This window comes from Arvicanthis niloticus, chromosome 2 (assembly GCF_011762505.2).
Source record: "Arvicanthis niloticus isolate mArvNil1 chromosome 2, mArvNil1.pat.X, whole genome shotgun sequence".
Taxonomy (NCBI): Eukaryota; Metazoa; Chordata; class Mammalia; order Rodentia; family Muridae; genus Arvicanthis; species Arvicanthis niloticus.
Window position 1 is genome coordinate 116,999,709 of NC_047659.1, and position 20,788 is coordinate 117,020,496.

Genomic DNA, 20,788 nt, shown 5'->3' on the forward strand with positions numbered 1-20,788 from the left:
CTTTAGGTTATCTTATTAATGACAGCACCTTTTCTAAGATGTAAAGTAATTAAGTTGTGTGTGTGTGAGCTCATGAATCCTGATTTATCTAAAGGATTAGAACCTAACACTGACATTGTCACTTCAATTGCATGAGATTATTTTAAGGAATATACCCTTTGGCATTCACCAATCATTCCTGTTCTCAATCCTCAACTTAAAAAAAAATTAAAAAGACTTATTATTTTTAAACATGTATGTGTGTGTGTGCACATGTGCACAAGAGGCACTGGATTCTCTGGAGCTGGAATTACACGGTGTTGTGGGTGCTGGGTATCAACTAGCTCTCTTAATCACTGAGCCATCTCTCCATCCCCACTCCCAATATATTTTGAGCACTTCTTTGTGTGTCCTGGCACAGGTACTCACAACTCTCTCAAACTTCCCTGGTTTTCCCTGTGCAAAGGCATCTAGACAGACCTAGGTACTGGAAGCCTGTAGCTTCTAAGTCTTATCAAGAGGTAAACTCCTCCTCCCCATCTATCCCTCTGTGATAAAAGTGAGAAGTTTATCCTGGATGGTCCATCCTCTTTCTGACACCACTGCTGAGCTGGCTGTTTCTTACATCACCCTCTGCTCTGTTCTGGAGCCCAGGAATGTGGGAAAGCCTCAGGACAGCAGTGCACACAGCCATGATAAATGTTCTGGCTAGGGTTTAATATTTGTTTAGTCTGTTTTGTTTTATTTACCTATTTATTTATCCACCCAAGGCCTTCTTTGTGCAGGCTAAGTGCATGCAGTCACTGCATTACACCATCAGCCTCCCTGTTGTGAAGCTTCAGTCTAAGAATGGAATACTGCATCTGGCTCCTTGGTTTAATTAATTTGCATGTTTGCTTTTAGAAGTAGAGTCTAATAGTGTATCTCCCTGGCTGCCGCAAACTCTTTTTTTAAAAAAGGTTTTAAATTACATTTTTAATTAACTGATTCATTTTGTATGTCTGTGTACCACAGTGCGCGTGTAGAGGTCTGAGGACAACTTTCTGAAGTTAGTTCTCTTCTTCCACCATGTTGGCCACAGGGATTAAACTTAGTTTGTCAAGCTTGGCAGTTTTATCCTCTGAGCTATCTCCAGGGATCCTGGCCTCAAATTCATGATCTTCTTCCCTGAACCTTCCAAGTACTGGGGTTTCCCGTGTGTGCCACCATGCCTGGCTTTACTTACTTACTCACTCATTTTTTTTTTTTTAATTTGAGTATTTTCTTTTCCCCAGGGTGATTTTGTTATTTATTTGAAATCCAATTAGGTGCACTTGTTTCTGTTTGACTTACCTTGTTTTAATTTACTTTTTTAATTTTTTAAACAGGATCTTTTTTTATCCTTATTGAGCAGGAAAACTCTTACTAAGAGTTTATCCCAAGAAGTCATTTTTGCTCCAGAATCTAAGTTCAAGGCTCCAGGATCTCCTTCGGATCCTCTAAGGGAGGGTGATGAGCTCAGTTACTACTGGACAGGCTTCTATGTCTGGTTGCCACTTGGGACTGGCTTTATCCCCAGGAAGGTCCTTAAGGCAGAGGATGAGCCCTCTAGGATATTTTCATTACTAAGGCAGGTCCCATGCAGTGTGTTGGTGGGGCTCCAGAGCAGAGAGAACAAGGCACAGGGAGAGTGCAAAGGAACACGCAAGAGGCACAGTCCCACACAAGGTGTCCTGAGCTCTCAGTTGTCCAGATTAACATGGATGAACATATAATCCTGGATTCAAAAAAATATTACTTTGGAGGAGAGTGTTGGGACAACTGGTGAAGGGTGATGATGATATTAGATATATTTAATATTGTTATATACAACACTATTTCATCAATATTCAATTTTTTTAAATCAAAGATTTGCCTCCTGGATTACTGTGATGGTTCTTGAACACAGAGTGGAGACTCTAGGTACAAAAGGTCATTATAGTTATATCTTCCTCTGAAATAATATTCTCACATATAGGAACACATACATACAAGCAACATCCACACATATGCACACATGTATAACATGTACACATGCATACACATCCATCATACACTAACACAGTGATATGCAAATGTATACATACATCCATGCATGCACACCTTCACCTATGTGCACATTCATGGCATAAACGTGTGCATACACATGCATACACTTATATATCCACAAACAAGTATATTCAGATAGGCACACATGCATGGCATATGCACATGCATACATGTATTCATGCATATACATGCATATATACATACATGCACACAGATATGCAAGCCCACATGCATGGTTTTTATACATATACACGTACACACACTAGCAAAATATCAAAGTGAGAGTACCTAGAAATTTGTTGATACCATTCTTTCAAATTTGTGTAGTTTTGTTCTTAAAAATCAAAGTACAGGTTTTGATAGTGAGTGACTTTGAGGTGACTTTATGTATGATGAGTGACGTGAACTGCATTCTATCCACTTATCAAAATTTGTTTCTCTTCAGCCACTTACGTAGTTATAATAAAACATATACCACATTTTAAATCATGAATGAAACCTTAACACATATATTTCCCAGTACACAAGGTAAACACTCATTATTTATAAGAAAGTACAGATAACAAAGCAGGACATTAAACATTAGTAAATAAACGGGTGAATCTGTGAGCAGAGCCATCTCATTGGAAGGTAAGCCTAGGGGCCAGCTCATCAAAATAGCAGCCTAAAATCTTAATTAAATTTTTTTTTAAATCTTAAAACAATATTTAGGGAAACCTCATTTTGTAGAGGGTAATTCAAAAATTTTGGTAGAAAAATTTCCTAGCCTATCAAGGTGCTGAAAACCATTTAGTAAATTTAATGTTCTGTGGAAAGGAGAACCCAGAGGCTGAGTCTTCATTAAGTCTACACAGAAGTCACTCCACCCACCTCTGGCTTTAGAAGGGAGGAGCCACACATCCCTAGTCTTCCTATCACTTCCTGCCCTCTTCTCACATTTTACTAAAAGCAGAAAGAGACCAATTGGTTCCTTCCTCAATGATAGAAAGTCTCCTGAGGCGACCGCATTCCTCTATGCATACACTGAACTTTCTACACAACTGCACCAGCTGACAGCTTCACTAAACTTTCTACCACCACATAAGAATGCCATGCTCTAGCTTCCAGGAGAACCTTCCCAAGCTGCTGGGAGCACCTTCCCAAGCTGCTGGAGAACCTACACAAGCTGCTGGGAGCACCTTCTTCCCACCTTCCTTTCTTTGTGTCAGTTCTCATGGGCATAGTCCTCAAAGTCAAGATCAAAATTTCTACTGCTGAGTTGTTTGAGGTCTTTTTATTTTGCTTTTGTTTCTGTTCACTCACTACCTGACTCCAAAGCCACTCCTATAGCTAATATATTGATTTGTATTTACTTATTATCTACTTTTGTGGAAGTGGAGTTTAAAACTAGTGTTCACGCACACCAGGCTCTCTGTTACTGAATTACAAAGTTAGCAGACTAAATGAATGCACATGGGTTTTTTTTTTTTTCTTTTTTGACCACTGAAACAACAACGAATGAGTACAATTTCAATTTTATGTAATCTCTATAAACCTTCAAAATAACATGCTCAGTTTTATAGTTCTTGATTTCCCATGGTTCACTTGGACTGCATGTATCTAACAGTGATGCTCTGCCTGGTCAATCTAAAAATAAAACTGTTACTCAGGCTGGAGAGACGGTGCCGATGTTGAAAGTACTTGCTGCTCTTCCAGAGGACTGGGGTTCGATTATTGGTACTCACATGGTGGCTCACAATTGTCAATTCTTTGGCCTCCGAGGGCACCAGGCACACAGGTAGTGCACTTACACATATGCAGGCAAAGCACCAATGCTTCATCCTGCATGGCCAGAGAGCTGGAAACATGACCAGGGTTGCAAGAGAAGGAAGAAAGCACAGACACAGAGAAACACGTACAGAAAGGCTGGAAGAAGTTGGGGCTGTGCACAATCTGATAGAGTGGCACCAACTACACAACACCCTGGAACCTCAGCCAGATTTTTATGTACAGCACAGGGAGAAGGGTTAGCTAGTCTCCTACAGGGCAGGGTAGTTAGTTAGTCATAGTAGGAAGTCTGTGGAAGACCAGGCTGTAAGGATCTGGGCGGAGGAAGCTGCAATTGTTAGATTTTGCACACCCTGGTCAATCACCTGTAAACACTTGTACTTACATACATTGTCAGCATTTGCATTCAAATCAGAGAAGGCTTTGCCCACCCTCTGAGCTTCAAACACATGTCCTTGATTTGGCTGGGCACATTGAAACAATACATCCACTCAGGACTTCATCTACTACATACTCATTAACTCAAAGCTTCCTCAGCTCCTCATTGATGCATAAAGATAAAATACAGATACACAATGGAGTACCACTCAGCTGTTTAAAAAAATAACATTGTGACACTTGCTGGTAAATGGATGGAACTAGGAAAAAAAATCATCCTGAGTGAGGTAACCCAGACCCAGAAAGACAAACATGGTATGTACTTTCTTATAAGTGGACATTAGCTGAAAGTAAAGGATAACCATGCTATAATCCACAGACCCAGATAAGCTAACTAATAAGGAGGTCCCAAACGGGGGAATCCATGACTCTCCCTGGGAAGGGAAAAAAATAGATATTGTGGGTAGATTGGGGGCAGGCAGGTGAGGATGGGAAAAGAAGGGATCAGGCAGGGCTGGGGGAGGATGGAGGGAGAGAGTACTAGGAGACACAACTTGAATTGGGGGTGCATTTTAGGGGTAAGGTAGAAAACTAGTGCAATGGGAAGTTCCAGGAATCTATGAGGGTGACCCTAGCTAAAACTTCTAGTAATTGGAGGGGGGGAGGTATGGAGCGTGAACCAACATTTTCCTCTAGCCAGGCAAGACTTCTAATGGAGGAATTGGGACACCAACCAAGCCACAAAACCTTCAACCTATACAGTTTTTCCTGCCTGCAAGATTTGCTGGGGTAAAGGTGGTGTAGAGATTGTGGGAGTGGCCAACCAATAAGTGGTTCAGTTTGGGACCCAAGTCACCAGAGGGAGCCCACCTCTGAATCTGCCTAAAGGGCCAGGAACCAGAGGCTGGATAGCCCAGAGACATAGGGTATAGCCAAACACAATCACCAACCAACCAACCAACCAACCAACCAACCAACCAATCAAACAAGCCAATGAAATGATTCCTAATGATATTCTGCTATACTTGTAGACAGGAGCTTCATCCAGCAACTGATGGAAACAGATGCAGGGACTCACAGCCAAATATTAGGTGGAGCTCAGGGAATTCTGTGGAAGATCAGGAGGAAGGATTGTAGGAGACAGAGGAGTCACAAACACAAGAAAACCTCCAGCGTTAACTGATTTAGCATCATAGGGGCCCAAAGACACAGACGCAACGGCCTTCTGAGTATATGTTATGGTTGTGTAGCTTGGTCTTCTTGTGAAACTCCTAACAGTGGGAGTGAGGCTGTCTCTGGCTATTTTGCCTGTTTTTTTTTTATTGGAAGTTGATATACCATGTTTGGTTGATATCCTTGGTAAGCCTGTCCTTTTCTTAAGGGAAACAGGAGGAGTGGATTGTGGGAAGGAGGGGCTGGGAGGAGTGAAATTGTGGTTGGGATGTAACATGTGAGAGAATAAGTAAAAAAAAATACAAGTAGAAAAGTTTCATCATTTTCAGTCTGTTTTTCTAATAATTATTTTTATTCTACCTTACAGGCAGATTGGAAAGTTAAAGAAGCCAGGCCTTACCTTAGATAGTTCTCCACATGCTGCAAAGAAGATATCATTGTCCTACCAAGTGGATTTTCAGATGACTCGGAATCATGAGATGCTGGCTAGGGATCTGGTCTAAGTCTCAATTGCATTGGCAAGCTGAGTTTTCTGAAGCATGGGCATACATCCAAAGGAGAGTACTTTCATTCAAACCATACCTGCAGGGCAGCTTTCTCCCAGGGCAAGCCCCTCTTCTAGACAGACACCTCTACTGTCCAGCAAGGTGAGCCTCTGTCTTCAACTGGGGGTATATGTATTAGAGTCCACAGTGGTCTTCATTATTGGGACCCCAAAAGAAAAGATACCCAGAGTTCATGTCAAGGCCTGCATTTGGGTACAGCATATGTACATGGGAGGGATGGTGTGCAGAGAAGATAGACTTTAGCTGACAACAAGGTCAGTAGTGATCAGCATGTGCTCCTATCTCAGGAGGAAAAGGGGGAGGAAGAGAGAAAAGGAGGGGGAGAGACAGAGACACAGGCACAGAAGAGACAAACACACACAGAAAGACAGAAAGAGACAGAGTCAGAGTCAGACAGAGAGGCAAAGACACAGAGACAACTCAAGAGAGAGGTAGAGAGAGACAAATAGACACACATATACAGACATACAAAGAGACAGAGACATAAAGGGAAGGAGAGTGAGAAAGAAGAGAGGGAGAATGGAGGGGGAAATGGAGAGAGAGTCCAGTAAGGGAGAGGGAGATGGATGGAAAAGATAGATTGTATTCCTATCTTCCGTTCATGGATACATGTATTTGGTATCAAGAACAGAAGAAGTAAAATCCCACAGTGCTCCATGCTGAGAAAGTACATCTGCCCATCACTGGTGGACATGGAACCCCCTGGCTAGATACAAGCTAAATGACATTGTGCGAGCTTTGGAGATGCTTTGATTGCTCTATTTGTTCTGAATGTGGTATCCCTAGTTTGGATGACAATCACATATTCATGATATTTAAAGAACTGGAGACTAGTGGGCCGTGTGAAGAGCATGGGAGGGGACATTGCCATCAGTGTCCAGTACTGACAAGTGCAAAGCCACTAGCCACAGGAAATCATTGTGTCTAGGCTAAGCTAGGCGCAGTGGGATGTATCGGTACCCCAGCATTTTGGAGTTTCTGATGAATCTCTTGAGTGTGCTACTTTGAGCCCAGATAACAGGGAACCCATGTCTCAATAAATAAACAGATAATAAGAAACCCCAATCGAATACAAATAAAATAATTAAAGAGTAGTTACTTCAGTTGCAATGTTTATATATCAAAGAGTTAATAGCCACACATGTTCAAGATTTATTTTATAAGATGAAGAATATATATGTGTATGTATGCAAGTCACATATGTGCAGGTGCCTCCTGAGGCCGGAAGTAGGCGTTAGATCCTATAACTCCTGAGCTGGAGTTACAGTGAATTGTGAGCTGACTGGCTGACCTCTATCCACAGGAAGAACAGCACAGTTCTTCATGGCTGAGCTGTCTCAGCAGTCCAGTGCATGTTATATGCTCAGCACTTCCCTTATCATAAGAAGTTCCATTAGAAAGTGCTAGAATGGCTCCCACAAGGGGGACAACATAGTCCCTGTAGCATTGTTCAGATTTGAATGTTGAAATGAGACATCATAATAATGTAATAGCATGTGTAACAAATAGTGAAATTTGGCATTTATTTATTTATTTATTTATTTATTTATTTTAAAGAAATGGTGTTATCGCATATCGCTGGCTGACCTGGAACTTTCTATGAAGCTATAGCTAGCCTTGAACTCACTATAGCTAAGCCAGCCTTGAACTCCTGCCTCTGCCTCCTGAACACTGAGATTATATAGGCAGAAGCTTATATGACTAGTACCAACTCATGGAAAAGCTCAACAGGATACATAGCTTTGTGTTAAGGAAGTTCATTACATATGGTGTTGGATATCTTTTCCCTTGCATGGGTCTCCATATTGAAAGGGGCATTCTTTACCCAAAACGTGTTCTGCTCCAGCAGATATTCTGCTTCACTGCTGGACTTTATTCCCCCTCCCCCACCACAGTTGCCACTTCAACAGTTCTTCTCATCTCATGACCTGTCCCCTTTGATGGGATGAGGACATCGAGACTTTCAGGGTCAATTACTTAAGTTCTGGTCAGTACAACACATTCATGCTTTTTTTGAGGGTCAGCACTTATTTTATTTTACAGTAAAAAGTACTAAAAATAAGGACAAGGGCAGTTAACAACACACACACTCTCCTTTAGATGGAAAGGATTTATTTTTCTTCCCTTGCCTGCATTTTCCTCAATTTGCACCAGATTGAACATTGATCCAGGGTCTGTTGTTTGTAAAGTCTTATCATAGGTGAAAGCTTCGAGTAACTGAGGGCAGCCTGGACATTCTACGCATCATCTGGCCCTCCAGTTACAGACGTGAGGACAGTCAGCACTTAGCACACAGAGACTGAAAGAGAGGCAAGGACAAGGTGTTCTTCGGGAGGTCAGCAGGGCCCATCCTTTCGAAGGGGAAATGAAATGCACATCTAGGGAAGAAAGGGGCAGGGAGCAAACAAAGCATGGTGGTTACAGAATGAAAGGGCACCCAGAGAGAGAAGAGTGATGAAAAACACTGATAAGGAAGAACCAGGATGAATAAGGGAGGTGCATGCTTCTGAGAACAGGTCCTCTGGAGTAACCAGGAAATATTTTAATGCAAGAGGAATCCAGCTCGCTCCTCCTCCCACAAAGGTGTCTGTGATTGTGTGTGTGTGTGTGTGTGTGTGTGTGTGTGTGTGTGTGTTATGGGCTGTGTTTGTCATGGTCAGTGTGTAGAAGACAGAAGACACACCTGTTCTCTCCTTCTACCATGTGGATCGGGAGGATCAAACTCAGGACTTGATAATTAACCATCTTTACCTGCTGAGACTTCTCACTGGCCCCTGTTGGAATATTTTAATTATGCATAACAATGATTTTGTATGACACCTTTACATATATATGTATACAATGCAATTTGATCACATTCATTCCTTTATTACCCTCTCCTCTCTCCCCCCCCATTCCTACCGACTCCCTGTCTTCTACTTTCATATCTTTTTTTCTTTTGATGATCCAATGAGCTTCCCTAGGGTTGCTTACATCATTAGGGGTCGTTCACAGGGAGGTGGGCAACTTGCCAGTGGTCACACCAGAAAGAAAACATCTCTACTTCCTTCAGCAAGCTTTAACTGCCAAAAGTTCCTGAGGAAGAGGTGGGGGCCGGGCCATGTGGGTCTCTCCCCTCGTCGATCTAGTTTGATCTGATTCTGAAGTGGGAGGCTAAGTGGTACTTCTCCATCTTCAATTAATTGGTTAATTAATTAATCAGTTTTGCTATGCGAGAAGTTGAGCTGAAGGCTTTGTGTGTAATGCGGTCTCTTCTCCTACCCAGCTTCACTTTTCTCACTTTACTCTTTAAACTAGCACATGCCTAGTAAGTAAGTACTGATTGACAGCACAAATCAAACCAAGCAAATAGGTTATTGTCTGGAGAACAGATATTTCCTCTCTGTGTTTTCTGTATCTTAATCAAAGCGGGAAATGCATTATGCATATTTGTTTCAATTTGTGTGTGGTGTGCATGTGTATGTCTCACATGTATGAAGGTACATGTGTGTTCACACATGTTAATGTTAATGACATAATGTTAACATTCATTTTGGGAGAACGGTTTTCTTCTGTGGATTATATATCACAACCAAAGTAAAAAATAAATTAAGTAGAGAAGAAAGAAAAACTAGTGACAAGATAGTCACCACATTTCTTGGTAACGATCAGCTTATGTTTTTCCATCTTTCCACCCCCCAAATGACAACACTATATCTTTTTCTGTAATATAATATATATGTCATATACATAATAAATGTAACAGCAATCTGGAGAGCTGGGTCAGCAGTTAAAGGAGTGCACTGCTCTTGCTGAGGACCCGAGTTCAGTCCCCAGCACCCAGGAGCATTCACAACTCCGGGGGCATTCACAATCATGTGCACATACCTACACACAGAGCCACATAACATAAAATAAAATACATCTTTAAAATGCTAACGGATGTGCAGTACTGACTTAGTGTTGACACTGTGAATTAAATGTAGCTGTATAATAAGCCACCCAAAAGCATGGCGACCCAAGACCACAGGGATTTGTCATTTCTTGGGGTTACCTGAGGGTCTTGGCTGTTTTCTCTTGAGCACTAATACAGCTCCCTTCTTCTCTGGATTAGCTGGACTGTGAGGCCCAAGATGGCCTCACTTTCATGGCTATTCTTGGCACTTTCCTTGACTGGGATGTCTTCTTCTACTCAGCTCCCCTACCTTTTGCCCTTCATGACAAATTCTGGCCACATCTTGAGCATTCCTGGAGTGGGCAAGGGATAGAAAGGTCTCTTGTGTGATTAAAGTGCTTTCAGACCATCATGGAGAGTATGTGATTTGGATCCCCAGAGCCCATGTAAATGCTTGGTGGATGTGGTAGCCTACCTGTAATTTCAGCAGGCAGAGACATGGGATTCCCAGAGCAAGCTGTTTAGGATGGATCTCTCACTCTGTGTCTGACTACAGATCATGCCACAGTGAATAACATGGAAGAGCCATCAAATATCTCAGCTCCCCAACATGTACATGTGCACATACATGAATATGCATGTACCCTCAGACATGTGAGATACTCACACACACACACACACACACACACACACACACATGCACACCACACACAAAAGGAAACAAAAACCATACTGTCTTAAGGGATGGGGAAACAGACCTCATCCATCCAGTGGAGAGTCCTCTAGATATTACATTTATGCTCTTTTTAAAGAAGATTTTATTTATTTTATGATTACACTGTAGCTGTCTTCAGATACAGCAGAAGAGGGCATCGGATCCCATTACAGATGGTTGTGAGCCACCGTGTGGTGGTTAGGAATTGAACTCAGGACCTCTGGAAGAGTGGTCAGTGCTCTTAACTGCTGAGCCATCTCTCCAGCTCTACATCAATGTTCTTAAACCTATCTTCTATAGCCAGCGTCCATTTAACCTGATGGAAAGGATAGAAGTGTTGACATTAGTGATCTCAAAATCGGCCTTGAAATGCTGGCTGATGGCCATGTGACCTCTCGTGGTTTGTGTAGCATGCTCACAGCTGTCAATCACAGTATTCTTACTACTGCACACACCCTATTTTGGGCCTGTGATGGCTAAAATATAATCTTTAATACAGTTGAGTGTCCAGGTATTTTCCTTGGGAATGATTATGCTTGAGTAGAAGAAGTAGAAGAAGAATTGCCCCGGCCTGCGGGGACTCCATGACACCCTAGGGAAGGGGGCGAAAGAATAAAGGGACAAGAGACGCAAAGAATAAAGGTTCTGATCAAGCTCTGCAACTTTAATTTCAGGGTCAGGTTATAAAGATACAGCAAAAATGGGAAGTTTAGGGGAGGGTCATTGCTTAGGGCTATCCTACTATTGAATCCTCATTGTCTAAGCCCATCCTACTGTCATATCCTTATTGCCCAAGACCATCCCACTGTCTTAACTGGCTCCCAGGAAATACCAGACATTCTTTAAGTTCCTGAGACCTGAGATCCTTGAAAGTCCTTTCTTAACCTTGTACTGACTAGGCTTTCCAGAAGAGCAGGTAATTTCCTGAGGTTCCCTTAGAACTGCAAGTAATTTCCTGGGTTTGGCTCTCAGCAAAGGACAATACACAGTTTTTCTTGTTTTTATGTTTGTTTTTATTAAGTAAGGGAGCTTTGAAGGATGTTCTCAGGAGAAGTGAACCTCTTTGATCGAACTTTGTCTCAGAACCTTCTTGCTTGGGTGAACAATCACATGGTGTCTTCTCTCTGGAGAAGTTGGACATGTAGTGTCACCTCATGGCAGGCGAGAGCTCATGGTCACTTATCAGAGTTACTAGCCCATGCCTGCCATACACTTCCAAGTCTTTCAGAATAAGTTGGGTTCTGCTATTGTTTAGAGATGGTTTAAGTGGGATCCAAAAGGCTCACATGGCAGCTTGCTCCCAGATCGGCCATGTTGAGTTGGTGGAATGTCAAGTATACAGTGATTAGGTGATTGGGGGATTAATGTGGCTCTTTTGCAACCCTGATTGGTTCTCAAGGGATGGTTGCTATGACAGAGGAACATCAACCCCTCTATGTCCTCCTGAATCTTGTCTTCCATGTGATCTCTCCCTCAAGAGGTGCTTCCTCAGGAGATGCTCCCTCAGGAGGTGCTCCCTCAGCAGGTGCTCCCACAATTCTGATGCCATTTTCCTTGACATGCCATGCCATGGCATCAGAACTGATGCAATGCCTTTTGGACTTTCTGCTCCCAAAATTGTCAGCTAAACAAACCTCTTTTTCTTATGCATTATCCTGCCTCAGACACTGTGTTATAGCAGCAGCAGGTAGACTAATTTATGACCCTTTTCTTCTTAGACTAGGACATCAAAGAGGAGAATGAGGGATGAAGAGCAGGAGAGTTTTTTGTGCAAGAGAGAAATGATCCCCTCTTCTTTTCCGCACTGCAGAGTGGCCACCAGTGTCTCGCAAGTCTCCCTTTGCTGCTTTAAGCTCGCACCACTTCCATCTTTGTCTCTTGGCTCTCTGTTGACAGGTGTACTAGCGACTCCAGTTGTTAGCTTGGTGACAGAAAGGACTAAAAATACACAACCTTCAACTTCCCCTTAATGAAAATCACAGGGTTGTTTAAATAGCAGGTGTTATTAATGCCCATTTGTCCCTTTCTCCCTCATCCTGCTTAATCACTGTCAGGAGCCAGGTAGAACAGCCCGCATGTCAACAGAGCCCCTGAGTCACTAATTTACAGCTAAACTTCAAGCCAGGATGGTAGGGAGGGGCACTGCCTCCCCAGGGTGCTCATTTTGTGCTCCAATGCTAATGAACCCCTCAAAGCCTGCAGTGCTACCCACACAAGGTGGGACTTCCATCTATCTACCAGGCTGATTTTGTCCTGGACTTCTGGGAGCCAGAGGCTGATTTGTATGTTCTCATTGTAACAATTTCCAAAGCCTCAATTTCTGAGGTCTCCCATAGCACACTATAATTTCAGGATTGACGACGATGCTGACAGGAGTCAGAAAGAAAACATATTTAGGGAAAGAGGAATTTCTCTCAACCTTTCTTCTGACATTCAGCAGTCGATGATGGATGTTTTTAAATTACTCTTGATAAGAAGCTATCAGTAGGAGTTATTTTGTTTCACAGATACCTGGCAGGTCAAAAACACACTCAAATTGAACAAATATTCTCAAATTAAGTGCAGAGGATGGCAAGGCCAAGTAGCTCACGCTGCAGAAAGAGGACTGGAATCAGGAGGCATGGACACACATCTGCGGCAGCACACGGAGGGTGGGGTGGGGTAGGCCTGCTCCCACCACGTCTCCAGGAAGCAATGTGTACCAGAAGAAACTCCTGAGGGCCCTTGCATTCACTATTTACATCTTGAGGATTGCAGCTGATTGAGGGAGAAGTGGTGGAAGCCTGCTCCCGGGCTAGGGGAGGCTGGAGCTGCACTTCCTATAGTCAATGCCCACTGTCTGTGTGGGAAAGGCCTGGTTCTCAGCACAGTACTACAGGAGGTGGTGGAGCTAGAGGTGAGGATAAACAGGAGACCTTAGGTCTTTGCAAGTGTGCCTCTAAGGGGACTGTGGGAGGTTGGCCTTTTCCCTTGTCTTTTTTTTTTTTTTTTTTTTTTTTTTTTTTTTTTTTTTGCACCTTGTGGTGAAGTAGACGATTAACCTTTCTGAACCATGAGCCTCCACAGCAATGTGCTTTCTTTCCATGGCAGTCGGGTAAACAACCATGGCCTGAAACCCTGGCAATCAGGAGCCCAAACACGCTTCCTCTCTTGGTTATCTCAGGTATTTTGTTATAATAACAATAAAGCGAATACCATACTTGGGATGTTATCTGAAAGCAACATCTGATTTTCTTACATCTGAAAAAAGTTGGGTGTGGTACCCGAGGCAGGAGGATCAGGAACTCAAAGCCATTCTCAGCTGCATAGGGAGTTTGATGCTAGCCTGGGCTACTTAAGACTCTTTTAAAACCCTTAAAAAAAAAAAAAAAAAAAAGAGTATTCTTCAAGTTTAATTGCCCTTCACAGGGCACGTAAACTTCTCTGGTTTACTGATCTAAAAACTGAGCTGGTAAGATCCTCCTAGTGAGAGGCACAGGACAGTGTGTTCAGGAAACTGCCTGGAAATCATGAGTATTGTGCACCTGTTTTTCTTTGAAGCATTAGAATAGTCAATACAGCTATTGGTGTTGTGATGCATGCCTGTAAGCCCAGACTCAGGAGCTGAGGCAGGAGGATTGTGAATTTGAGGCCAGTCTGGGGCTATAGAGTGAGACTCAAGTCTGAAAAATAATTGTTTACAACAGTAAAGACAATAAACTAGGTCCATGGCAAGCTATTTTTAACTTCTGTCACAAGTCTCTGCACACACACGCATGCACACACAGGCACACACACATGTAATTATATATATATGCACATAAATATGTAATGTGTAAGTAACATTTTAATTATAAACATTAAACACTTTAAACAATATAATATAATTATAATTTTATAATTATATTAATTACATAATGGTATATAATTATATAATAATTATAATTTTATATACAAAATTTATACAATATAATAATTATAAACAATAAGCATTTTAATTATAAGTATTATTGAGCACTTACTTTGTGTCAGGTGCTGTGCTTGGTGGTAGAGATACAAAACAAATGATAATTTTGTTATTATAAAAATCCTACAAGTGATTCCAAGAAGGCTAGAAGGTTTAAGTTCGTCTCTGTACATTTCCAAGGCGTTTACAGACACATTACTGACCCCAGGAAGCATTACCTCACCACTGTTTGAAGGGAGAATTGTGTATCCAGTCCTTTTCAGAAGCCAGAGAGCCACTCAAAACTTTTGTCATCCAAGTTATAGCAATTTTATTTATTTGTTCATTTTTCATATAGAAGTTTGTGTGTGTGTGTGTACACATAGGTTTGTGTAAGCATATCCATACATGTGTGCGGCTGCCTGTGAAGGCCAGTAAAGAGTCCCTTGGAGTTGGCAAAGCAGGTGTTTGTGAGCCGTTCAATATGGGATTCAAACTCCAGTTCCTAACGATTGAGCAGCAAGCTTTTTTAACTCCTGATCCATGTCTTCAGCCCACTAATTTTATTCTGTGTGAGTAGATTTTATGAGCTGTGTTCAATGTGTTTTAGCATCGACATAGTGTTAGTGCTTTGTGTAAAGGTCCCATCTCTTGTGTCTACTTGATGGGCAATGTGTCTCATGTGCCAAGGGAAATGAGTTCTGGGATTTCACAGGTCCATGTCACCTGAGGGGAACTCAAGGGCAAATAGCTTCTGGGAGAGACCGTGGGCATTGTTGTCCAGCCACACTCCTAGAGCTGCTGCTGTCTGTCAGGGCTTCTGAAGGTCTGGGCTGATCACTGAGGCTGGAACTGTGGGGTACCCCAAAGGAAACAAGGGGCTATACCTGAATTTCACATGCTATCTTATGTCCAAAACTACATATGTATGTGATATGTTTGTGTGTGTGTGTACTTTGTGCCTCTGCCCTCCACTCAGAGCAGCACTCTGTCCTCAGTGCCCCTCACCCCATGCCCATGTGTGAACATGGCAGAATATACATAGTAAGAAATTTGATGTCCTGACTTTACCGAGTGTGCACATGAAGAGAATTAACATTGTACATCTACCCCCATCCATCTCTGAAGTTTTGTTCTCTAAAACCAACAACTTGTACCCATGGAATACCACATTCCTATTCCCCAGCCCACTAACCCCTGGCACTCTCTACTCTGCTTCTTGTCCTGTGGGTTTGATGCCTCCAGACATCACATGTTAGTGGGATCAGGCAGTGTCCATCCTCTGGGACTGACTTGTTTCCTTTAGCTGGGTGGTCAACTTCATTCAAGCTGTAACTTGTCAGGATGCCTTTTCCTTGTCATGTGGAACCATGGTCCTGTTCTCTCTTCATATACCTTTGTGGGTGGTGTGAGGCTTCTGAGTCTATAAAAGTACCTGTATTATTCCTTGAACCCACTCTAGGATCTCAGGAATGTAGCTACATGGCCTTGCACATGGAAGCCTGCGTTTCTGTGGCCCCCAGTCATGTCTATACCCATGCATCTGAGGTCCCCACAGGAGAAGAGGAGGGCCGCTAAGTCGTGGTGGATGAGAGGCATTCCTCTCTCTCTCTCCTCTAAGGTTTAGCAGAAGACACATCAATGTCTCAAGGTTCCCAAGGTTCTCCTCCCTTGTGATTGTTGGATTTGTTAGGATATAAGAATGGCCAACATTAACAGAAGGGTACCCGAACAGGCTTGGTTCTGTTAACAGGTGTTGTGGCTTGGATTTTGTGTCCCTCAACAGCTTATGTAGTGAAGTTTGATTCCCAGACAATGGTGCTGTTGGGAGCTGGTGGAACTTTTAGAAGAAAGGCCTTCTCAAAGAGAAGTTATTGGTGCTGAAGCCTGATAACTTTTTCCTTCCCTCTCTTGCTCCCTCCCTCCCTCCCTCCCCCTCTTTCCCTCTCTCCTGGCTACCAGCTACCACAGGGTACACAGCTTTGCTTCGTCACTTACTCTGGGCCTTGATACCCCATCTCATCACGGTTTTCAAAGTAAAGTAACCAGCCAATCATGGATGAAACTCTCCGAAACTGTGAGCCAAATATACCTCTAATCCTTTTAAACTGTTAATCTGCTCAGCACTGTGGTCACAGTGAGACGGAGCTAACCAACACAAACAATGGAAAATTTCCGTAGTGGAAAAAAATGCAGTTTTAGGACTTAAAATCCCATCTCTCTCTTGGGAGAAGCAGGCAACACAGGCAGAATGAAACGTCATCAAGTTGTACGGTCTAGACCTGCACACTGGGCTTTCAAAAGCAGCCGTGCTTTCACTTCCTCTTTCTTCTTCTTCTTTTTTTTTCTATGAGGTTGAAATAGTTTATTTATGTGGTGCTCACCTAAGGTATGAACTCTAAATTAAACACTTACCGTGTTATCAGTTAATGCATGAGAAACCCATCCAGGGAGCTGAGTGAGTGGGCTCTAAAACCAGGTGTAACTGAATGCATATAAAAGGGGTTCAACAAGGTGATCTTTATGTCCTGGTCTCCTGGGAGGCTTTCCTTGAACTGGTTCCCGTCATCAACAGCCTTGCATTCTTTTCTGAAGGACAGTTGAGATCATTGTAACCATAATGAGGCTATATGCTGTGGAAGTCTTGAAAAGCACAGAGGAGGAGTGAGCCCGCAGAGGACCTGCCACAGGCCAGCTTTGCTGACGCCTTAACGTGCACCGCCTCTTGTCTGGAAGCACAGTCTCCCCTCCCCAGGACTCAGGATAACTATGAAAAGTGAAATGAGGCTCTAGGAGAGGCCACGGGTGTTAAGCACGTTAACGTTTCCATTACGTCTAAAAGCAGAAAATGGAACAAACAGAGCCAGTTGAATTTTTCCCCCACTATAATGTATGCCAGAATGTCACCGGAACTCATTGTCTGCGGTGAATGTGAAAACACCGGCAATTCAGACCGAACAATGCCAGAGACTGCGAGTCTATGAAAGCATCTCATCCGCGTGAGTTTCCTCTGCTGTGGTTTTGCCCCTATTTTCTTCCCCACGAAGGCTGCTTCTTGGATAATATGGCCTTTAAAGTTTAAGCTGCTCCAATGGAGTTTCTTCTTTTCCTAGAATGAAATGCAGAATGAAATGAAGTCGGTGTTCCTGCCTAGCCTCTCAGATCCATACGTTTAGTGACTCCTACAGAAAGGCCTGGCATTTTCCCAAAAAAGAGGATGTTGGGTCCACAGGGCTTGTGTGTGTTGGTATCTCTGTGAGGCAGCTGACTTCAGGGTAGGACATGTGTCACTCTGGTGTTGGTCCAGCCCAGGCAGGTGCACATTTATGCTTACGTCTTGGCAGAGCCAAGATTGGTCACCCTGTAGCCTACCTGTACTTTGAGGGTAGGCTCGTGGTCTTTTCTGTTTCCTCTGGGTCTCTTTTTTTTTTTTTTTTTTTTTTTTTTTTGAGACAGGGTTTCTCTGTGTAGCCCTAGCTGTCCTGGAACTCACTCTGTAGACCAGGCTGGCCTCGAACTCAGAAATTCGCCTGTCTCTGCCTCCCAAGTGCTGGGATTAAAGGCGTGCGCCACCACTGCCCGGCGGGTCTCTTGTTCTTAAAGGAGGAGCTAATGGGACTCATAAAGGCTCTTGGTCTGAAGCTGCCATTTTCGGATGAGAGCTTGTTGGAAGGGCATGTGCAATGGCTGGCTCTCCCTGTGGTGACAGAAGTTGAGTCTAGTAGACAGAGAATAAAGAAGATACCACTTGAGTTTTTGGTGAGACCAGGACATGTCTATTTCTTGGTGTGTTTGGCAATGACAGCTGGTTGAGAATAAATTAGGTTACAGACACTCCATGACCACCACTGTAGATAGCCCACTTTAGCATGCCAGCCTGAAGCCACGTATTAAGATGACTTTTAACATTAGACACCATACAGAAAGACACAGAAGAGAGTGTATCTACTTCTGAGAATGAATGGAGCTTTCTGAAAGACTCCATGTATTTAACAACATTCTGTTAGACTTCCTTATTATTTATTGTCACTCCTCCTCAGGTGTGTGTTCATGTGAGCATGTGGGTGGGCAGAGGTCAGAGGTCAATGTGTAGTATCTTCCTCTATCACTCTCCATTTTGATTTTTGTGTTCAGGGTCTCGGAGTTTACTTACTGATTAGGGCTATGTTAGTTAGCTAGCCAGCAAGCTCTAGGGACTCCCTGTCTCCATTCCCTCAGCGCTAGGGGTCCAGATATATACCACTATATGCAACTTTTATGTGGATGCTATTTAAACTCAGGTCCCCATGCTTGGGCTGCAGGCACGTTACTGATTCAGCCACCCCGTTCCTGTCGCCAGCCCCATCACCTTCTCCTCCATCTCCCAACCTCACATCAGTTCTCATGTAGTCTCTCTGTAGGCTGGTCTTGAACTCTCTCCATAGCAGAGGCTGGCCTCAAACCCCCGATCCTGCTGCCTGTACCTCTTGAGTGCAGAGATTACCAGGTGCACTGCTACACATGGTTTAGCCTTCCTTCTCTGTTTACTTTACCAGCTTTCCTGGCTTTTGACTCAGGAAATGTGGCAATAGCCAAGGTTGCTTCTTACTTTCCTTTCTCCCATGACAATGACAGGCTGCTGAATTTTTCCTGGGTTCTGGAGCTTCAGTGTGCAAGACAAGTTGAAGGCTGCAAGTATCCAGAGGGTGAGACAGCCTTAGAAACTATCCCTGCTGCCTGTGAGCACAGAAAGGGGCATGAAGATGTGGAAAGCACTGTGGTCTGAATATGAATAGTGTCCCCAAAGAGTGCTTGTGTTAAAGACTTGTTCCCCAACGTAGCACCATGGAGGCAGTGGAATACTGAGAGGTAGATTTAGGGGGGGGGTGCCTTTAGGTTACTAGGGTGTATTCTCACTTAGATCTGTCCTCTTCTTTCTACTTTGCGGCTCAGTATGTGATTGCTGGCTATGACACACATGCCCTGCTATCATTATGTGCTCGCAGGACAGTCCTGGGCTCTGTGCTTCTAAAACTGACACCTAGATAACCCTTTTCTCTTTGTGAGAACTGGGCACGGTAATACCCCTAAGGCTTCTCTCCCCTGTCCTGTGTTCTCTTGAGCCCCTCCTGGCTTTCTCCTTCTCCCAGATCATGGTTACTACTGCCTTATCCTGGGGCATAATCGGTACCCTCTCCCAGTTCCTCTCTTTAGCCACCTCGTTTCTGACACATCTCTGTATCCTCCGACCTAGGGTTACGTCTTTCTTTTCTCCTAGTCAGAGGCTGGGATGCTCTCTCTGGGGTGGTCCAAACATTTACTAAAGCCATCATCATTAAACACATTTCATGTTGACAAAACAGCTGCTCACATTTATGGGGAGCAGTGTTTTAATTAATAGGACACATACAATGTTAGATGATTAAGTCAGAACAGTCAGCATATCAGTCAAACTTTTATAGTTTTTTTTTTTTTTAAATCATGTGTATATTTGTGTGTCTGCGAGTACATACCACACGTGTGTTGGTGCACACAGAGGTCAGAAGGGTCGGATCCCTAGAGATAAAGTTACAGGTATATGTGACTGTAACTTTATGTATAAATGCATGTTCATGTGTACATGTAGGTGTGTTTGTATGTGTATGTATGTGTAGAAACCAAAGGTTACTCCCAGGTTTCTTCTTTGACACCCTCACCACCTTTTTGAGACAAAATCCCTCACTGAACCTAGAGCTAGCCAATTTGACTCAACTGGCTGACCTTAATTTTTTTTTTAAATGTAAAACCAATATTACTAATTTTTATTCTCATGTTTTCCTCATGGTTTCTGACTATTGTTCATAAGTAATCTTTTTTTTCTTTCTTTTTTTTTCGGTTGTTTGAGACAGAGTGTTGTCATGTGACCCAGGCTGGCTTTGAATTTGTGATTCCCTTCCCTAGTCTCCAGAGTGCTGGCGTCAGTTTATAATTGATCTTATGAATGGTAGGCTCATGTCTAGCCACAATGGCATGCTGACATTTCTGCTGGACACAGCCCAGGATAAAAGCAGATGCTAGGGTTTGGGCTGAGGGCTTTTCATGGGAGAGACAGCAGAGCAGCTGCCTTGCATTGGGCTGTGTGGTCCTCCGATTCCCACCATCCCTGTACTCCTCAGTTTGGTCTTGCTGGCCCTGTGGCAGTGCACCCTTTCCCAAAAGCAGAGATTTCTCCCAGGTTGTAGAAATTTTCCTTACCCTAGCACAGCTGTGGGGCTGCTCTGGGCATGGAGGATAACTGCCAGACAAAGAAACATTGTAAGAAGAAAGCCTGCATTGGTTTGGCAGAGGTAGTGTCCTCCAGTTCTGCAAGTGAACAACATGAAGGC

At 43.2% G+C, this 20,788-nt stretch overlaps 1 long non-coding RNA gene across 2 annotated transcripts in view; it reads left to right on the top strand.

The window, feature by feature from the left end:
• LOC143441459 (uncharacterized) overlaps positions 1–20,788 on the top strand; it is a 56,132-nt gene that overhangs the window by 16,156 nt on the left and 19,188 nt on the right. For both annotated transcript variants that reach the window (XR_013108869.1, XR_013108868.1), the window contains exon 2: positions 5,732–6,011. This is a non-coding gene — a long non-coding RNA (uncharacterized LOC143441459). The remainder of the gene's footprint in view (positions 1–5,731; positions 6,012–20,788) is intronic.